Source organism: Sapajus apella, unplaced genomic scaffold (assembly GCF_009761245.1).
Source record: "Sapajus apella isolate SASKATOON/1434 unplaced genomic scaffold, GSC_monkey_1.0 scaffold6, whole genome shotgun sequence".
In the NCBI taxonomy this organism is placed as follows: Eukaryota; Metazoa; Chordata; class Mammalia; order Primates; family Cebidae; genus Sapajus; species Sapajus apella.
In genome coordinates this window covers 36,482,838-36,505,468 of record NW_022436946.1, presented here as the reverse complement: position 1 = coordinate 36,505,468, position 22,631 = coordinate 36,482,838, and the positions used below count along the sequence as shown (strand labels likewise).

The window sequence follows — 22,631 nt, the reverse complement described above, 5'->3', positions numbered from 1 at the left end:
TTTTTAGTAAAGATGAGGTTTCACTATATTGGTCAGGCTGGTCTCAAATTCCTGACCTCAAATGATTTGCCCACCTCAGCCTCCCATTGTGCTGGGACTACAGACATGAGCCACTGCACCCAGCCTCACTTAAGTCTTTATTCAAATGCCATCTTCTCTTACTAGAGAGGTCAGCTTTGACCTTTCAGGTGGGACCACAAACTCCCACATTTCTAATTTTGTTTACACTAGCTTTCCTTTTTCTAGAGCGCTTTTCACTTCTTACACTACTTTACATATTATTTTCATTGTTTCTTTGTTTGTACCCATGAGATAGGCAGAATATAATCTCCATTACAGCATTCTGTTTTCTGATCTGCCCCCAAGTGCCAGGTGCAAAATAGACTCTAAATGTTAGCTCAATTAATGAATAAAATTAAGTGTGGACAAAACAGCTATAAAATGTAGGTAGTAAATGAGTTGGTGAGTATTAAATCAACTTATGAAAACCAAATGTTTCTCTCTGCTAGCAATAACTAATAAGAAAAAAGGTTTTAAAAATAATTTTTTACAATAGCCACAATATTATAAGGAATTAGCTTAACCAAGAGTCTAAAACACTTCCATGAATAAAATTTCAACATTTTAAAATAAGGACAAAAAAGATATTTTGAATACAGATATTTATATCAATTCTTCCTCTATGTTAATCCATAAACTCAATGCAATCCAATATAAATTGTATTTGAACATCTGAGAAAATTAGCATTATACAATAGATAAGAGAATAATAAGGGAAGATGAATAGATACCAGGCTTCAAAAGAAGACTAAATGTTGAGATTTGTCCTATGAAATATTAAGCCACACTTTGCAACAGGCCACTGGATCAACAGTGCAGAACAGAGAATTTAGAGAAAACTCCTAATTTACTACACAGTTGGCACTGCATATTAATAAGGTGAAACAGATGTTTAGAAAATGAAATTTGAAAAATGGCTTCATTATGCAGAGAACAAGAAAACTTTATTTCTACCTAACACAACATGTAATATGGATTCCAGGTAGATTAAATACCTAAAGTTGAAGATAAAACTAAATATTTAACAGAACAAAAAACAGAGACTGTCTCTGCAATCTAAGGGAAGGAAATGTCCTTAAAACTCCAAAAGCCTGTACCATAAAACAAAAAGAATAAAAGAATATGATTACATTAAAAAAAAATAAGGAATCTAGTTAATGAAGATTTCCATGAATAAGAAGGTAGATATGTGAATATAGAAGGTACTTTTTTAATGTCTAAAACTGACAGAACTAATCTCTGGAATAAAACAAAAATGTCTTTGTATTAACCAGAAATACAGGATCTTCAAAGAAAAATGGGTAAAGATGTGAACAGGCCATTTACAGAGGAGTAAATACAAAAGATTATTGAGTATACGAAGCCATACCCTGACTGACTAGTAAAAGGATACATGAACTTGAAAACAACAATCAGATCCATTTAACTTAATCACCAATGATAAGTTGAGTCATGTTGATATTATGTATCCCCTAATATGACATAATAAGAAGAAATGTTTTCTCTGTTATATACTTCTCAAATCTGAAATCAAAGTCTAATCAGGAAAAAAAAAATCACAGATGCTAAGGCCATTCTACAAAATAAAGACCTGTTCAGTAGTCTTCAAATGTCTCAAGGTCATGAAAAACAAGGAATGACTGAGAAACTATCACAGATAGGAGGAAGCTAAGGGGATACAATAACTGACTGCAATGTAATTTTCTGAAATGAATCTTGTAAAAGAAAAAGGACCTACAAGGAGAAATGTGAGGTTTAAATAAAATCTGTAGTTTACTTAATAGTATTGTGCTAATGTTGATACCTTAGTTTTGACAAATATATCATGGCTATGTTAACATTAAGGAAGTTGGATGAAGGGTACCTAGAAGCTTTCTGTACTGTCTTCGCAACTTTTATGTAAATCTAAAATAATTTCAAAATGTAAAAGATTTAAAAAAATAAAAGTAAAACATTCCTTCACTTTTCTAAGGCTGGCAAAATTAGATAACTGGGAAATACAAAGTATTAGAGAAGATGCACAAATATAGAAACTCTTATGCCTTAGTAATGGCATTATAGACTAGCGTGGATATTCTGGAGATAAATATGTCATATGCCATAAGCCAATGATTTCTCTCCTGAATACCGATATCAAATTCTCACACCAAAATGAAACATATGTGATATGTATGTATATCACAACATATCAGTATTTTTTTGTAGTGGTGAGTACCCATCACTGGAAAACTGAATATACAAAACACAATGGATTCACATCAAGGAATATCATGCTGCATTAGAAGTAGCAGACAAATTGCACAGAAAGTAACGTGGAGGGCTGTTGAAAATGTAGTGCTAAATGAAAGTAGATAGGAAATGAGATATATTGTAATTTATACTACATTTATAAAACAGAGCACAAAATACTACACATTGTACCAGAAAATATACAAGTCAAATTTTACACTCTTAAACACATTTGGATGGTTGTCATCCTGTTAAACACATTAGAATGAAAAGGAACTCAAGATTAGGGAATAGGAATTCATGCCAATCAATCAAGCAATAAACCGGCCTTGAGCAAACCAATAATAATGGGTCACAAAATAAGTTATATGACTTACTCAATCTGCTATATCAAGAACTTTTTTACGTAGACAAAATCTAGGATAGGATAGTATGCTCAGCTTACTTTGCAAATATCCTTGGTTTTATTTTGTTTTGTTTTCATTTTAAAGAATCTGAAACTGGATATCAGAGAATCTACCACAGATTCTGCTTTCCAAGAAAAGATGACCTCAAACTCCATTCTAAGGACTCATATTTGAAGACATCACCTTGACCTTACACCTAAAGTTTGATGAATAAGTTAGATTTAGATTAAAATATGTATATTATGAACCCTAATTTTATCAGTATTTTTCAATAGACTAAATAGGTTAAATTATAAAATAGATTTAGTGCTACCTATCTGTATGCTAGAAGAAATCTACTTCAGATTAGAAGTTTATTTTTATCCTAATTAGTTTTCCCCACACCCCACATCCATAGCAATTGACTAAAAGTTTAAATTTTTATTTTATTTTTTTAAAAAGAGTCTCACTGTGTTGTCCAGGCTGGAGTGTTGTGGTGGGATCTCGGCTCACTGCAACATCTACCTCCCAGGTTCAAGCAATTCTCGTACCTCAGCCTCCCAAATTGCTGAGCCATCAGGCGTGAGCCACCGCGCCCAGCCAAAAATTTCTTCTAAGGAGGGTCTTAGAATGTAAATATTAAGTTCAAATCCTCAGAGTAAGGAAAGATACCATTCTTTTTGTTGGCTCGAATAACAGGGCTAGTATACATTTTCATAACAAACAGAATCTGGTCAAATAATGGCTTCATGAAATTTATATATTCCTATATAAATGCAAACTTTTTTACTTACCAATGGCAAAGACATTTTTTATTTTTTGAGACGGAGTCTTGCTCTTTCACCAGGCGCCAGCTGGAGGGCAGTGACACAATCTCGGCTCACTGCAAACTCCGCCTCCCAGCTTCAAGCAATTCTCCTGCTTCAGACCCCTGAGTAGCTGGAACTACAAGCGTGCACCACTAACCCCAGCAAATTTTTGTATTTTAGTAGAGACGGGGTTTCACTATGTTGGTCTCAATCTCTTGACCTCGTGATCCACCCATCTCGGCCTCCCAGAGTGCTGGGACAGGCCTGCGCCACCGCGCCCCGCGGCAAAAACGTTTTTAAATGAGCAAATGATTTCAGATGTATCTGTGCAAAGAAATACAACTTGTGAACATTTTAGTTTATCTGTGCAAAGAAATACAACATTTTAGTTTATGTCCATTGTGTTTTCCATTAGGAAATATTCACTATTTAGCTATAGCATATCTGCTAGTTAACCCTTTCCAAGGTATTTATTACTGTTCTGTGGATAGATATAAATTATAAACCAAAAATTCATCTGAACATAATTCTATTATTATTTTGAAGTCAGCATGAAATAGATGCTAATTGATTTTGTTTACATATTAACAAGTTAAGTGCATTTTTAAAAATACTTATGCCATATAGGATTATAATCTGTGTGATGTTAGACTTTTTTATTTTTATTATTTGGCATAATTTTTAAAACCTGAGTTGCATTTTTATAAGCATTTCATTTGCACAGGTTACCATTTGGGTAGGTCAACAGTAATTAATGGTTAACATAATTAACCTAAATGCATACGATTATAGGATTTTCACCCTCTAATTACATTGCCTAATTAAGAAATTATAATGCAGAATAAAATGATTATGAAAGGTGATGACTTTAAATAAAATCTATCCTAAAGTATTCTTTGTTTACTTAGTAAAGCCTGTGATTAGCAAAATTACATAGTACTCTCCTCTTCCTAGTTAGGTATTTTTGAAGGAAAGCAAATAACATGCATTCAGCACTGATTTTTCCCTTCCAAGGTTGGGAAGAACCCTCCTAGAAAGTGGAAGAGAATCAATCCCATTCTCAACTGTTTCACAAGAAAGTATAAATGGGAAAGAACAAGACTACTTGCCAGAAAGTAACATTGAAGTTTTGGAAAGTTATGCTTTTTCTCTTTTGATTCCAGGAGTCAACATGTAACTAAGCCTCCCAGAATTAAATTATTGAGTGAGAAGAACAGAGAATAATTTGCTATTCATAATTTACCTTCACTTCTATATAAGGAGCCTTTCAAATCCTGACTGCTTCCTTATCTCAGGCAACATCAGCACAGGGTGGGTCCAAGTGAGGCCATGACTACATCCCCTATCCCAGCCTGCATTACCTTCCACGCAGAGGCCTACACAGAGGCCTGTTCCTCTTGCACAAAAGTTTTCCAGCTTACATTTATTTGACAGTAATGTTCAATGCCACAGTTTGTTTGAGAATCCAGTAAGGAAGTATTTATAAAGTACTTCAGAGCTGTAAAAGGTTATAAAACCTAAAGGGTTTTTTATTTCCATTACAGCCCACAGCTGTTGCATGATGAGATTAACTGCATTTTCAATACACGGTCTCTTCCAAACTATTGACATTTTTCTGGAGAAATGTTTGCTATGTTGAAAAGCCCCTCCTCCCCCATATACCCCACTTAGAGAATTTACATGTTCCGTCCTTTGTGCTCTCATAACACATTGTACATTTCTCATTTTGCATTGGCCTGTTGTGGAGATGTGGGTCTTCTTCACTAGGTTGAGGGCAGAGGTCACATATTTCACTTCTCTTCCCTGGTACCCATTAAAGTGCCTCTTCTATACTGAGTGTCCAATTTATGTTTGTTTAATATACAAATAAATTAATAAATGATGAATTAAGATGTCCTTAGACGGCAGAGTAACATTCTATATTCAATCTATTAACAAATGTACAACCAGAGTTATCCAAAAGTCATAAAAATAGCAAGAAAGTAAGATTTAAACTCTACACCTAAATAAAATGCATTCCTGCTACACAAAATAAGCTTTTTGACCTTAGGAAAAATATTTTTTTTGAAATTTCAAGTAAACTAAATTTCCATGACCATGTTAAAAAACAAATCTAGCCACGACCTCTAAATAAAATTACAAATAAAAGGCTACATAGGAAATAGACACACACACACATGCACATGCACGCGCACACGCACAGGCACCACATCAGTTTTATTTTACCTATTAATAAAATTAATAAAAGTTTTTGTTACTGTATTTATTCTTTCCAGCACCTCTAATCTTTAGTAATCTACAGTGGCACAGAAAGTACTTTGGTACAGACATGAATGCAATCATGGTGTACGATGGTAATGTATCACAGTTGTTACTGTCTGTAAGATGCAAAGCAGATTCAAAGCACCTGAGGTTTGTGGAAATCGTTAAGTAGGAATCAGATGATTACCCAGCAGGAGGTAAGTCCAGTTTGGAGAGCCATTGAAACCATCTAGAGTCACTTAAAAAAATTTTTTTTTTTAATTTTTAAAAAATCTGACCCACAGTCCACAATTGCTAACTCCCACCAAGACCATTAGTAAGACTGCTTTTCAGTAAGTGGTGTACTTAAAAAAAAAAAACAAAACAAAAAAAAACAGCACTAGGTTGATGCTAATGGCTAAATTCCATTATGAAACAGACATTCTTCCCTTCAAACAGACGGTTGTAAACAAAAAACAAAAAGTAAAATGCAAATATATCCAAAAAAAAATTTTTTTTTTATACTCAGTCCTTGAGACTTAATTGTCATTATGCCAACATAATTTAGTTCAATTTACTGGAGAGAATTCTCTTTCTAATCTCTTAAATTCTAGTATATTTCTTTCAAAATTTCTAAACCAGAAATAGCACATCTTGTATTAACTAAAGGAAATCTTCAAAACAGAACCTCCTTTGATAAGTGCATTTTCCAGTTTTTCCAAAGTTTGCATGCCGTTTGTAGTTGAGCAAAACCTTTGCATATTGTTCCTTTATTACCACATTCAGAAAAATAAATGCTATAGGCAGACGTTATGACTCGGTGATGCTGTCTAAATGCTAAGTTCTCCAAGGCATTCTGTATTGCAACCACTGTTGCTTTCCAGCAGCAAAGCCCCAGAGCACGGACTTAGGGAAAACAGCCTATGAAACCTGTGAATAGCTACCTTTGACTTTTGGCAAAATCAGCGTTAAAAGGCTAACAAATAAATAGAAACAATCTAAACGTTCCCTTGTTTGAATAATTACACATGTAAATGTTGTTAGTCGTGAAATTGCCAAACCAAACTTCTGCTTTATTAACTAATTTAGGGGTTTTTGTCCAAAATGACTCCCCTGGGAAGTATAAAAGATAATTTTCCTTTCAGCAGAAAGCCTGTAATCTGGCACAAGTCGGGAGGAGAGGAGACGTGATCTGATAAACTGTCCTTCCAGTCGGTTTGCAGAAATACTGTTAGCAGTGGGAGGGGAGAGGGGGAGCGAGTAAAGAGGGAAGACGGTGGGGCCTGGTGGGGGCATCAGGGAAGCTGGGGTCCCAAGGAGGCTCTGTCCAGAGGCAGTGAAACTGGTGAGGCTGGTGAAGCGGACGGGAAGCACCACTGAGGGGCAAGCGGACTTGCGCTGCCGGTGGCTGCGCCCGCTGGCCCGCCCTGTCTGGCCGCAGGTGCTCTGGATGAGGCCGCCTGCACACCCCGAATGATTTTATAATCGATGGATAAAGTGGGGAAAATGTGGAATTACTTCATATACGTGTGTCAGAATCTCTTCGGGTCATGAGGAAGGAGGTCGCAGTGAAAATGTGAACAGGAACTCCAACAGATATTTGTCAAAGAGAAAAACGTCAGCATAGGAAACTCAACTCCTCAGCAACAAAGCAGTCCCTTAAGAGAAAATGTTGCCCTACAACTCGGATTAAGCGTTTCAAAGAATTCTTCAAGGAGAAATCAAAATTGTGCCACCGAAATCCCTCAAATGGTTGAAATAAGCATTGAAAAGTTATGATAATGAGTCTTACCCCAGGAGCAAGGCCTGCACGAAGAGATTCCTATGCTCGACATGCTCCCTAGGGTGAGAAGAAAAAACATTCCTGTTCTAAGAAGACCCAGTGTTCATTGGATACTGATAAAAATTTGGTAGAACTCAAAGCGGACTTCAAAGGAGAGAGAGGCGCTATGGCGTTAAGTTCTGTACACGGCATGGACTGTTTCCAGCAGAACTTGTATAGGAAGTTGCTCGCTGAGACACAGGTTGCAGGATATTGTGGGCTGGCTTGTGTTTTCCCATGAGAACTTACAGCAAGCACTCAAGGTCTCTTTTTTCCAAAGAAGAAAAATTCAGGCTGCACGCGGTGGCACACACCTGTAATCCCAGCACTTTGGGAGGCCGAAGTGGGCCGATCACCTAAGGTCAGGAGTTCGAGACCACTCTGGACAACATGGTGAAACCCGTCTTTACTAAAAATACAAAATTAGCTGGCCATGGTCTCAGGCACCTGTAATCCCAGCTGCTTGGGAGGCTAAGGCAGAAGAATCACTGAAACCCCGGAGGTGGAGGTTGCAGTGATCGGAGATCTCGCCATTGCACTCCAGCCGGGGCTACAAAAGCGAAACTTTGAAAGAAGGGAAGAGAAGGAGAGGAGAGGGGAGGGGAAGAGAGGGGAGGGAAGGGGAAGGTGGGGAAAGAGAGAGAGGGGGAGGGAAGGAATTAATCTTTCTGAATTAACGCTTGAGAAATGCCCGTTTCCTGCTGGCTCAGACTTAGCTCCAAAATGGCATTTGATTAAACAGCGTACAGTTCCTGTAAGCCCACATTCAACATTTTTTGATACATTTGTTCCACCTTAGGTTTTCACAGAAGATGAAGATAGGCTTAGAGAGAGAAGGCGCCTTAGTATTGAAGAAGGGGTTGATCTCCCTCGCAATGCACAAATACATACATTTGAAGCTGCTGCACAGATCAATCCATCATGCAAACTGGGACCAAAATTAGCTCCTGGAATGACTGAAATAAGTGGGGACAGTTCTGCAATTCCACAAGCTAATTGTGACTCGGAAGAGGATAGGACCACCCTGTGTTTGCAGTCAAGGAGGCAGAAGAATCGTCAGGTATCTGGAGACAGCCAGGCGAGCGTTATCAGACAAGGAGTTTGGAAAGTCCGCACACAGATTGATTACATACACTGCCTTGTGCCTTATTTGCTTCAGATTACAGGGAATCCCTGTTATTGGGGAATGATGGACAGTTATGAAGCAGAAGCCCTTCCTGAAGTGAAACCTGAACGCCTGAAGGCACGTTTTTGCTCAGGGACTCTGCGCAAGAGGACTGCCTCTTCCCTGTGAGCTTCTGTCGCAGCAACAGATCCCTGCATGCCCAAATTGAGCAGTGAAATCACACATGACCCTTGTGTGTTTCACTCCTTCACTGTAACAGGACTTTCTGGAACATTATAAAGATCCTAGTTCATGCATGTTTTTTGAACCATTGCTATAGTATATAATACTATATGATATAGTAATATCACTCAATAGGACTTTTCCTTTTAGCCTCCAGTACATCCTTGGCGCAGTAATCTGCAAGTGCACCAGGTATGATGGAACTGATGGGCTCCCTTTACTCTCAATGTTAACAGGATTTTTTAAAAGAGTACCGTTATAAACAAACAAAAAGTTAGAATTCACTGGTTAGAATGAGAACCAGTCAAGGCAAAGTAAACTCTCCTGTCCCCAAAGGATGTTAATTAGGTCCACTTTCATGTGCATCTGACGGCACACCTATATATAGCAAGCACACATAGCAGTGGTAGGCTTTTTCATACAGTATGTAAGCTTCATGTTAGTACCTGTCAGATGAGACCTGCTGTTACTTATTCAGATAAACATGGGGCCTATTGGAACAACAGAGGATGGAGCTACTGGTGTTCAGTAAGACTGCAAAAACTTTTGCCGATTTAGCTAACATTTCGGTTTTTAATGGTTGCAGTATTTGAGTGAGACAACTCTGGGGCATTTGTTATGAAGAATTCTATGTCTTACTGAAGAACAGACTATTAATATTGGATGAGTATTTCAATAGTGCCATTAATGTTTGAAATTATTTTTTCCAAGAGTTTTTCTATAACCTTCCAAAAATAGTGATGTTTGTAGTTACTATAAATCAAGCTTTCGAAGTCCAAAAAAAAAAAGAGAAAAGATTGCCTTCCTTTTAGAAAGAAAATGCAACTTTCTGGCCACAAGGACATCATGCAGTTCATTTAAGTGTTGATGTAGTTTATAATCAGACTCCTTTTCTCTTCTGCCAAAGGTACTTTTAAGTAAACCAGATTTTCTAGTCATTCTTAAAATTTCAGACTTAGAAAATTAGTAGTATAGTTTTGTTGAAAGCACCTAGGTATTAATTTTTTAACTGAGTGCTTTAACTTAAAACAGACATTTGGAATAGCTACTGCAATGCAGTCTTGCATGTGATTCTTTTCTTTTTTTTAAGTTGATGTGCAGCCCAATTGTTGTTTTATAAAAGTTGGATCTTTTCCTATGCCCGGGATGATTTTGTGACTCATGAAGTACATGAGACTAGAAGATGCACAAACAAGTCATGTAATAATAACTACAATGGTTGCTGATGTTGAGATTATTGTTGAACTGTAATTAATAATTCAGATGGCAGTATTTATCTCTTTTTTGTAAACACTCAGATGAATTGCTTAAGTGTAATTTATAGAATTTCGGTGCAGTTAATTCTTACTGGAAAATCTGAAACCTACACTGCAGATTTAAAAAGGCACTATACAACCATGGTATCTGTAAATTACTTAGCACATTTTGGTCACTTAAAACAATATGTGCTACTACTTGAGTGAGCTCTTTGGGAAGTTATATCAGGTTCTAGTGTTTGCTTCTTAGTAACTGAACTGAATTTACAGTTCTGTCTTAGACATTTTGTGCTAAAGTAACTGAATCACCATTGGTGAGTGCTCCGTGGTTTCCTTACCTGTTACCTGTTGCTACAGAATGTTATTTTACATCCCTGTGGTTATTGCCAAGGCTACAAAGAATAAAACCTATATTTGTATGCAACACTAACCCTTTGACTGCTTATGTATGCTTCTGCTTGCTGAGTCTTGTTATGGCTGCTTTTTTTGTTCTAATAAAGTATGTTTTGTGTTCTCCTTATCTATCTGCTGTTTTATATATTTGCAACAATTTCTCTTGTCAATAGAATTGTTTGGGGTTTTTAAATAAGCATTAACTTATAATCTCTCTATAGTTAATGCAGAGTTACTGTACAGTCTAATATTGAGAATAAGCTAACTCTATATTTAATACTCTGTATCTTATTAATCATAATCATATATACTATGGAACAGTAGCTACAGTTACTGCAAATTATCTTGCAGTTTAGGTTACAACAGAAAACTGACAGAGAAATAATAAACCTATTGATTTCTCTGCTTATAAGTGAAAGATTGAAACTATCCAATGACATAGTATAGCAAATGAGTATCTGTAACCTCCCACTGCATCAGAGGTAGATTAAATGAAGTCTTGTGAGCTAGTAATACATCAGTACCACTTATTGGTTTGGGAAACATCTTAATAAAAAATAAATGCCCAAATTGTAGAATTTTAACCAAGGACTTGTCCATTTTAAAGCAATAATTTCTGTTGTTTCTAATTAAAGTCCCTGAAGATGATATGCCAAAGTGTTTGAGAACTTTTATCCAAACCTAGCTTAAAGGACTATGGGCAATTAAGTTGTTATGACATAATTAGATTGTTGAGTCTGTTTTCTTGAACTTATAATGTATCTGGAATATAAATCTCTTGAGGAAAAAAAGAAATTACAACTGCTAGTTCAACACAAATATTACATTGACCTAAACATTCAAGATAAGATGGCCAACTTACATGGGCTTTGCTAAGTCATTTCTTAGAATTGTGCTGAGGATTAGAATGAAATATATATATATATATATACATACATATATATATATATATATATATATATATATTTCTTAAAAGGACTTCCATGAGATGTTGACAAGATTTCCCAGGACACAAATATTTGGCCTTTTAGAAGCTGCAAATAGAGGGGGAGGGCTGTAGGAAGAAATAAATAAATAAATAAATGAAGCTGCAAATAAAATTTTATTTCAAGATTACCGTTGATTTGATGTCATAAGTAGATATAAATACACAATTGATAAAAAATAGACAAACTCTTGTGTCCTTAAATACATTGGAGAATAATTTGATCAGGTTTTCTGATAAGAGGATAGCATCTTAGGAGGAACAATCTATTCCCAATAACAAGTTATGTAATACAATATTCTTGCCTTATCTTCGTATTTCTTCACAGTAGCCAGTATAGGGCCAAGTATGCAGTAGACGTTACCCGTTGCCTTCAAGCAAATCACTGCTGAGTGTGTACTAGAAAAGAATGTATGATATGTTACCGAATACCAAAAGGAATACAAGACAGAAGCCTTATGCAACTTATCGTTTTATTTGGGGAACTAAGCTCACAAATATGAAATTATTAAATGACAACAAATAAAAATGCAACACAATGAAAAAGTCTATGTAAATTGTCTTTATCAGATGACATACAATTAAGCATATAAACATAATAGAAAGAGAAGAAAAACATGAGTCTTGAAGCTAGCAGCTGGAATTGGGTGAAGTTTGCTGGTAGGGAAGGTTTGCTACAGAAGTTCAGAGGGAAAGATTAATAGAAACTGATGTGCTTTTTGAATGGAGTGATGGTATTAAAGGACCCACAGACTCTTAAAATCTGGAGAGGAAGAGATGATTTTGGTTGAAGAAAGAGCAGAAGCAATGTGCAAGAGTGTGAATAAATGAAGGGCAATGGAAGAATTGCAAAATGAAATGTTGGCTAACTCAGGGCTTATATTATAAAGATTAAAATAAGAAATACGGCAAAATAAGTAAGTTGAGATTAAGTAAAAAAAAAAAAAACTTCTCAATGGTAGGTAGAGAAATCTGGGATTTATTATTTAATCAAATAGAATTCACTTGAAGATTTTAATCATATATGAAGAAAAAAGAAAGTAGTCTTAATTAAATTTAATCTAAATATGAAAAAGAAATTAGGTTTATTTTTGTGGCTAGAGGATAGATCTAGGACCAATGAGTATGAAGCATAAAAGGAGGAATTTTGCTTAAAGAGAAAAATATATAACAATAGGACTAAACTGAACACAGCGTAGAGTAACTTACAAGGTGCAAATTCCTTGTTACTAATTTGAAAGATCTTGTTTTTATTGGTTCTGCTGTGGGAAAAAAATCATGCATGAAACAGATGTTCTCAAAGATATTCTGATTCCAGACCTTTAAGGAATAGGAGGTAGGAGTTAATGGCTGGGTATAGTTGCCAGGTGTGGTGGCTCACACCTACAATCCCTGCACTTCAGGAGGCAGAGGCAGGTAGATCACTTGAGCCCAGGAGTTTGAGACCAGCCTGGGAAACATGGCAAAACCCCATCTCAACAAGTTTTTTTTTTTTTTTTTGCTTGGTGATGTGTTACTGTAATCCCAGCTACTAAGGAAGCTGAGATGGGAGGATTGCATGAGCCCAGGCTGTCAAAGCTTCAGTGAATCAAGATCGAGCCACTGCACTCCAGCCTGGAGGACAGAGTGAGACTGTCTCAAATAAGTAAGTAAGTAAGTAAATAAATAAATAAATAAAGATTCTGGGTGTAGGGAGATCTGCCAACAGGCCATTGCTATAGTGATATAGCCCATACTACTATCATTGCACAATTATTGATCCTACCAATGTCTAAGAGTTCATGGTGCTAAGTGCTTTACATACATGGACTATTTTAATCCTTTCAATACCCTATAGAGTATACATTACTCCTCTCTTTGTTTTACAGATAAGGCGTGGAGCAATGGAATAGGAAAGATAGGAGAGGTATTTTGAAGAAGAGCATGACTGGGATGATGAATATGTCACAGGTAATAAAGCAGTGAGCTGAAGTTACGGTTATTTGAAATGGCTTAATATGCTCCCTGTGCTGCATTACAGCACAGGACTACGTAATACAGGGCAATTTAGGATGTATTGGGCTTAGTGAGTACTGAATCTCAAACATTTATCATTTTTATCTATTAATTTATTTTTTCCTCAAGCTACTTTACAGTGGATTAACATTGTCATCATCAAAAATATTCATGATATAGCTTTTGGTTATAGGCACTGGGTGAAATTTTCAGCAATAAGACATAAACAGAATCTTGTGACATGGGGCTGAAAACAAAGTAATCATTTAATGCAAAGGTTTAACAATTGAAAAGAGAAAGTACCCATCAACCCATTCTTTTACTACACACTGATTAGGGACTTACCTACTTAATTATTTTTAGTGAAGGAGCACACAGAACCATGTTACTTTTTTATTTTATTTTATTTTATTTTATTTTTGAGTTGAACTCTTGCTCTGTTGCCCAGGCTAGAGTGCAGTGGCTCAATCTTTGCTCACTGCAGCCTCTACCTCCTGGAAGAACCATGCTACTTCATCTTTTTGTTGACCATGATTTTTGGAAGCAGGATATAGGGGTATCATTTACAAATACGTTTCAGTTTCAGCCACCTTCAGGTCTCTATAGCTGCTGTTGCCTTACCCAGAATTTCCTCTGACTTCTCCATCCTGTGGAGAGAGCTAGCTCAACCTACAACCCACACCACGTCCCCTTTCCTGTGAAGCTTCTCCTCACTCCCCCAGCAGCAGTGGCTCTATCAGAGCCCTTGTCACGTCGTGTCTTTCATATACCCTGAGGTTCTTGTAAGCAAGAGAGCATTTGTTTGTTGTTTGACTTTTTGCTGTTTTCTTCTCCTGACTGCTTCCCTTCCCCTAACCCTCAGAGCCAAAGACATAGTTGTCATTCATGGTTTGTCAAATAAAAAGCACAGAAGTGACAAAGAAACATACCAGTTTAAATATTTCCAGTCAATAAAAAGAGGAAAGGATGCATTAACATACTCTTCCTCTGGCCTACCTGAAGCTTTTTCCTGTAACTGCTATAACATGTCACATTGAATTATCACAAGTTGTTTACCTGTACATCGTGCTCAGCAGATGGTATATGGCAGATAGTTTATATTCAACATATGTTCCTTGTGTTAATTCAAATTATTAACTGTCTTCTAACATCTAATATAACTTAATGATATAAATTATTATTCCAGTTCTGGAGTAGAAATAAGCAAACAGATGCGGGTCAGTGAAGCTAAGAAATGATATTTAAAACTAGTGTAAGTCAAATCCCCTAAAATAAGTGGCAGCACATTACAAGTCAGTGAATACAAACAGCCAAACCACAGGTGGTTTGCTTGGCTCAAAATGTTTCTTCGAGGCTTTCAGGTGTGGTGTACAAGCTGCCCTCCTCAAACCCCACCCCTGCCCATTGATTTATACCAGGCTTTTTAACACATTTTTGTTAACTTCTTGGCCTCTTGAGGCATTTGAATTTGTGGTCTCTCTACGATAATTTGTCTTGACATTGTGAACACAATCTATGTTTTCACTCAAGTATTTTATTAAATTTATCTCTTTAAATTTTGGTTAATCTGCTAAACTTTTAAAAATATAAGTTACATTCCTAAGTCAAAGCAATGCCCACATAGATTCAAAAATATGAGAACCTGAATAATAAACATAGTGCATTTGCTTCTGTGTGTATAGTAAAGCATGACTATTTGGTTACATTTATATTAAAAACTTCATTTTGATTGTATTGAACATCATAGAGGCGATTTTTTTCTTATTTAAATGACTCCCTAATTCTTCTTTGGTTGACTTTTTGTTGCTATTTTGTTAGGTTTTAGCTTTACTGATATATAATTTATACATGAAAAATGTACACAATGTATACATTTTGATGAGTTGTGGACATATGCATTCATCCATGATGCCATCACCACAATTATAGTAAGAAACATATCCGTCACCTTCAGAAATGTCCTTGTGCTCTTTTGAGGTGTTCGTTTTTTAGTACAAACATGTAACATGAAATCTATCCTCAACATATTTTACAGTGCGTAATACTGTACTGTTAATTGTAACAGTGCTGTTATGGAGCAGGTCTCTAGACCTTATTCATCTTGCACAATAGAAACTTTATACCCATTGAAAAACAATTCCCCATTTCCCTCTCCAACATTCTGTTCTCTGGGAATCACCATTCTATTCTCTGCTTCTCTGTGTTTGACTGTTAGAGACTTCAGGTAAGTGAAACCACACAGTATTTTTATTTCTGTGACTGATTTTCACTTAGTATAATGTCTTCTAGGTGAGTCCATGTTGTTGGAAATAGCAAGATTTTCTGTTTTTAAGGCAAAATAATATTTCTTTTTATGTATAAACCACATATTCTTAATTCATCTGTCAAGGAATATTTGAGTCGTTTGCACATCTTGGTTATTGTGAATAATGCCCCAATGAACAGGAGGTGCAGATGCCTTTTAGAAGATGTACCATATTTAAACACCATCAGATATCTAAAAAGGGGCTTAATGTCACTAATCATCAGGTAAATGAAGATAAAAAACACAATGAGATATCACTTCACCAAAAAAGACAAGTGTTGCTGAGAATATGGAAAAATTAGAGCACTTACCACTTGGTAAGAATGTAAATTGGTACAGTAACTATGAAAAACAGTATTTTTAGTTTGGGTTCCCCAAAAAGCTAAAAAATAGAACTGCCACATGATCCAGCAATCCCATTTCTGGGTAAATAGTTCCCTAATTCTCTAATTACTATGAATTCTTAGGGAGAAAAAAATGTCCTACTTGATCTGCTCTCTCTGTGTAAAGTAATAATCCCTTGCTCTTAGAATTAAAGGTATATTGAAATAACTAAAAATATAGAAATTCAAATGGTAAAAAGAAGTCTTTGAATTCCAGGATGCAAGTGTTATTTCTATGCAAAAATACAGGAAAGTAAATAAAGAGAATGTCGCCAGTGGAATAGTATTTGGATGGTTGCTGCTTTCTCTGTGCTGTGCCTCATAGGTTAGTTGCTGAGTATAATAGAGATGATGCAGAGAATCAAAACTCTAGATTTTTTTCCCAAAAGTTAGAGTATGACAGAATTTGAGCAGTATTCAATTGGCTCATAATTAAAATAAATTTAAAAAGTCACAGTTCTTACCACAGAACTGCATTTATAATTCACAAGTTCTTATTTCAAATTTTGTCCCTAAAAATACCAAGAAAGTATTTTGTTTTTGCTCCAATTATAAACATGCATTGTACCACTTCGGGGGAAATGTTACTCGCCATAACTTTTGGGAGAGAATAAATTCATCTTTAAATATCAACTTTGATTCTGTAGCAGTATTCCAAGGATTAAACGTATTAAAATCTGAAGAAATACAAGAAAGCCAAAAAAAAAAAAAAAAAAGCATATGTACTGACATGTTCATCTCTTTCAGATAATTTATGGTTATTTTAACAGGACATGTTCATAGGATAAATCAGCTTGCCTAAAGGTTATTGATGGTAATAATAATATCTACTATTTCTCAATTTCTTACTAAAAATAATTATTGGCGGATAAGTAGCACTCAATAAATACCAGCTACTATTGTTGCATATCAGTTGTTACTTCAAGAAACTTACCTGTATTCAACTATTCCCCCAAAATGTTCTAAAAGGCAGGTCTTATTATTATTGTTCTCATTTTAGAGATGAGGACATGAACGCTCAACCTCACAAACCAGGATCTGAATCTAGGCCAGGACTCTTAACTATTCTTGGACCAGATTCAAACTGAAGGTATGCAAAAAGACATAGCATTATTTTTGGTCACTGTTGTAGTTAAGTTTATCGATACATCATGTACTTAAGGGTCATTGTTTGAGACATAAATAAATAAAATGCTCATTCAGTTTAGCTAATAATTTTACATGTCCTCTAGTAGCAAGTGTTCCAAATAGATTTATTTAAGTTAGCACACCAAAGAAAGAATATTTGCTAAACTTGAAAATTATGTATAATATACCTCAGTGTGGAATTTCATTTTATTAGAGTTAAAATCAAGGAGATTGACCAGGCACAGTGGCTGGCACCTGTAATTCCAGCACTTTAGGAGGCCAAGGAGAGCAAATCGCTTGCTTTCAGGAATTTGAGACCAGCCTGAGCAATATGACAAAACCCCATCTCTACCAGAAAAAAAAAAAAAAAAAAAAGAATAGCCAAGCTTGGTGGCAGGCACCTGTAGTCCCAGCTACTTGGGAGGCTGAGGTGGGAGGATCTCTTGAGCCCAGGAGGTTGAGGTTGTGGTGAGTCATGATAGCACCACTACATTCTGGCCTGGGTGACAAAGGGAGACCCTGTGTCAAAATAGTAATAATAATAATAATAATAATAATAAAAAAACGAGGAGATCAAAAGTAAGTATTTTGCCTTACAAGACACATGAAAACACTTGTAATTTTGCCATCTCCTAAGTATTTTTACTCTCAAAACAAAGCACATGTGCAAGAAATTTCTTGTTAAATGTGTGACTAACTCTTAAGTATTTTTAGCCTTGATGTTTTTCCTAGAATTCAAAACATGGTTTCCAATTTTCTAATGATTGATATGATCCATTAATAAATAAACTAAGAAATTCCCTCATTTTTCTTTTGGCTTCCTTTTAGTGTTAATTATACATCATTATTTTTTTTTTCATCCAGGATTAAAACTTTGGTCATGGTCTTTTGAGTCTCAGAGCATTTGTTCAGACTGTGATGTCTCCACCGAATGTCCTTCTATTTTAATGTACCTATCAAAATTCCACCATCCTTCAAGTCTGAATCCCTTCTGTTACATGTGACCCCTTTCTTCTTGGAATCTCCAGCATAATTTCTTATCCCTTTCTTATAGCAGCATAGATCAGAAGTTATGAGAATGAACTCCAAAGGGGCAACACCACTTGGGTTTATACTCCGGCTCTACCACCTACTAACCCATGTGACACTGAGCAAGTCAATTTATCTCTGAGTCTAATTTCTCATACATAAAAAGGGAAACCTATAATATCTATTTCATGGGAAAGTTTGGATAGCTGAATTAATGAAGGTAATTCTTGTAAAGTATTTAGTACATACTAAATGTTCCATAAAAGGTTTTATTATTCTTATTAGATTAACATTGTCATCACCACCCTTGAAAATGTAATATGGCTTATAACAAGCCATTCAAAGATCCTACCCCACCTAAGAATCTTTCCTCTTTTTTTCAGCAATCAATTTTATGACAGAATTGCATGTGATGTTGGGTTACTGGATATGACTGATCGACCATAACAGAGTAAGTAACCCTAATGGTAGATGTGAAAGTCAAATTACCTTTAGGTATTCCCTGAATAATGTCAGTTACCAGGAACAGTAATACAAAATAAATTTTTTTGCAGACTTGGCTATCTAATTCCTTTGTCATCCTTGTATTACCTAGCACAGTCTTTGGTATGTAGTTGGTCTCAACATATTGAGAATGTTGTATACTCAATACAATATTAGTAAGAATAGCAAAGTATGTCAGAAGAAGAACATAGTGTCATTCCAAAAGCCATAACATGGAATACATTTGGGACACTGACCTATGTCTATATTACTTTTCTACTTGTCCCTGGTCTCTGAATACAAGAAACCATTAAACTTCCCTAATTATTCACATTCATTTTTATTTTTCTGCTCCTTCATTTGAATAGTATATACTGAGCATAGACTATGTATCAGCAGTTGTTTCCTTAGGATCTTAAAAATATAGATGAAGTCATTGAAGTCTTGTCACCCAAAGTATCTGCAGCATGAGTAACACCTGGGAGTTTGTTAAAAATGCAGACTTTCAGGCCCTAACCAAAGTCCTAAGCCAGGTCTCTCAAATCGGAGCCTATGATTTTACAAGATCACCAGGTGTTTCATGTATACATTCAAGGAAGCACTGGATTGCACATAAGAATCACTTGCATTTATAAAGATACAGACATCCACATTCAAGGTGAAGAGCCAAGTATGTTAAGATCTTAGCCAATTAAACAATTGTCTGATAATTCAAGAAGTTTTAAAAAACATATTGATGAACTTTTGTAGAAGAATCTTTTAACTTTACTACACAATAAATTTTAATAATTTGAAAACCATAATTCCATATCACAACCTGTTGTGATAAAGAAACAAAGGTACTTAGAGATTATATGTAGTTGTTTTCTTCGGGCCCACTGTTGATATATTCTGGGGAGGTTATTTCAACAAATGCTGTTTTGTTCTAAAATAAATTTCCATAAATTTTAATGGTGATAAATGCCAGATGAAAGAAAAAAAGATATTTTTGCCAGAACCAAAGATATTAAATCTCCCTCCATCTCAAATGATTAAATCAGTGTTTTGCTTCCATTAGGAGACAGTCATTTCTGTCACCTAGAAGAATGTAGCCAGAAGCAGAAAGGGTTGTTTTTGTTTTTGAGACAGGGTCTTGCTCCATTATCGAGGCTGGAGTGCAGTGGCACTAACTCGACTCACTACAACTACAACCTCTGCCTTCCAGGCTCAAGTGATTTTCCCACCTCGGCCTCCCAAGTAGCTGGGACCACAGGTGCCTGCTCTCTTACCCAGCTGATCTTTGTATTTTTTTTTTTTTTTTTTTTTTTTGGTAGAGATGGGGTTTTACCATGTTGCCCAAGCTGGTCTTGAACTCCTGGGCTCAGGTGATCTGCCTGCCTCAGCCTCTCAAAATGCTGGGATTACAGGTGTGAGCTACCACACCTGACCCAGTAGAGAGTTTCATACAAAGGGGCAGCCAAGAGCCCCAGCTCACTAGATGGGCCATGCTGGGACCAAAAGCAGGTCACCTGGAATCTACAGGTTCAAAATGAAAGCCAAGGAGTTAAGAGGGAAGTTGAACATGGCTAGGCCTGCGTTCAGTAAGAAACCAAGAAGCGCCCACCTAAAAAAAAAAAAACCTCAAGGTAGAAACAAACTTTATTCAGGGTGCCCAAAGACGGGAACAGAGGAGGCTGAAGCAGTACCAAGTGTCAAAGACACCAGAGGCAATTTGACCTTCATGTGCTAACCAAAAACTCTATCCGAAGAAGAAATCTGGGACATCGCATGTGGTACTATGGTACCAGCAATTGCTTCTGATATAGCTAAGAAATTGCTGCGGCACAAATGACAAATGTATTGTAATGTGTTCTAATCAAGCCTTGTCCTGATTGTTGTAATCAGTACAGTTGAAGGAAAAAGTTCTCTCCTATGCCCCGTCAAGGTTTAATGATACTCCATGACCTGCACTGGAACAAGCTTTCCAAGGTACTTCGGTGCCCAGAGATGACCATATTTTTGTGTATTTAAAATTTATGATAGGAAAGTTTCCTCCGTATGTTTCTTATGTGGCATTTCCTGGATTAAAAGTCATGAAATAAAATCACCAATAAATTAGGGAAAACATAAAACACCACTGGGCACTGTGAAATGGCCTGGGTCCAAGAACAGCATGCTAAAAAGCAAGCACTTTGCACTCCTTAAACCCTCCTAGCTTTTCAACACTTTTTTTTCTGTACTTCTTTAAGGTGAGGTCTTAGATATACATCATGGCAAGGACTTTCTGTCCCCTTGGGTCACTTGATTTCTTTATTTACATACTGATTTAAGAGCTGGCTGAAATAGGCTGACTACATGACAGGTAGACCGCCTTTTCAACAAACTTAGCAGAACCAACACTGCTACATTAAACCCACATTCACATCGAAGCCTGTTGCCCATGTGAACAGATGAGGTGTAAACGGCTTATAAAAATCTTTTTACAGACTTTATTTTCATGAAAGAACAAGTGTGGAATTGTGTATCGGCATTCTGTGTTAAGAAGATAAACATTGCTATTCCTAAATTTACACCTTCAGCTGAAACAGTTTAGCCAGTCTATTCATTGTGCCCCAGACATGCTTTTCTCTACCTCTTTTCCTTTTTTTATGACTTTCTCTCCATATCCAAATTGCAACTATTTGTCAAGGTCACATGCAAGTCCCTCTTCCTCAGGGAAGCCTTCCGAGACCGCTCCCTCAATTGAAATCAATCTCTTTCTCTTTCCACATAGAAACTCTCATATACCTCCTAAAAACATAAAGAGAAGCTTACCCATTATATTTACATCCATCATACTTTGTGTGGTAAATGGGATTTATAACCAGTCCCACCTAGCCCTGATAAAATGCCTGCTCTATGAGAGAAGTTACATAGCTCTACCCCTCAGAATTTAATAGAGAATATGCCCGTTCCCTCTTCCTTTACCCCATCCTGCCACCACTCATGGTCATGCTTACACTAAATAGGTATTTAATTAATATTAGAAAAATAATAAGTCAACAATGGAATTGTAAATAATGTATAAGTATACTGTATCAAAAGAAAAATTCCAAGTAAAGACTTATGAATAAATGTGGTTAGTAGAAGTGCATGTTCAGAAGCAACCTTTCATTATGAGATTATCTCTATACTAGCACTCTTGGTTCTCTCCCTGAACAATCTACAGTACAAGACATGCTCAACACCAGTGCAAAGGAGGATCATAGAGACTGGGGGTGGGGTTGGAGGTGGTTAAACATGCCTTGGGGTCCCAGACTACAGACTTATTATATTAGAATCTCCAGGGGTATAGGGGGAAATTGGGAGGATAGGTGTGAGTATTTTTATCATGGACTTAAATTATATCACCAAGATCCATACATAGGTTCTGTTTCCTCTTGGATGATTGCAAATAGGTCCTGGCTCTCTCTTTGTGGTTGTGGCTGCATCAAACCTCTCATCCTTATACAACTAATCCTAGCACAAAGAATCTACTTTCAACATTCAGAGCAACATGTCTGAGATTCACTCTGATTGGCTTTGATTTGGTTACCAAATCCTTTCTCCTAAAACCAGTCTTTAGACCCGTAATAAACCTAAGCCAATTATAAAAATTAATGAGGGCATTAATTTCACTCCAACCCATTCAGCTGGGAAATTCAGAACCATGTTAGGAAAGGAGGAGAAATGAATGGATGCTGGGGAGATAATTAGGAGATAGCCACTTGACATGATTGTTATTTTCCTACCAGAAAGGAGGGCAGTGAGGTCTGTCAATC

General features: G+C 36.3%; 1 pseudogene; it reads left to right on the top strand.

Moving 5' to 3' along the window:
• Positions 1-7,178: 7,178 nt before the first annotated feature.
• On the top strand, positions 7,179-9,213 carry LOC116549049 (annotated as a pseudogene).
• Positions 9,214-22,631: the final 13,418 nt, after the last annotated feature.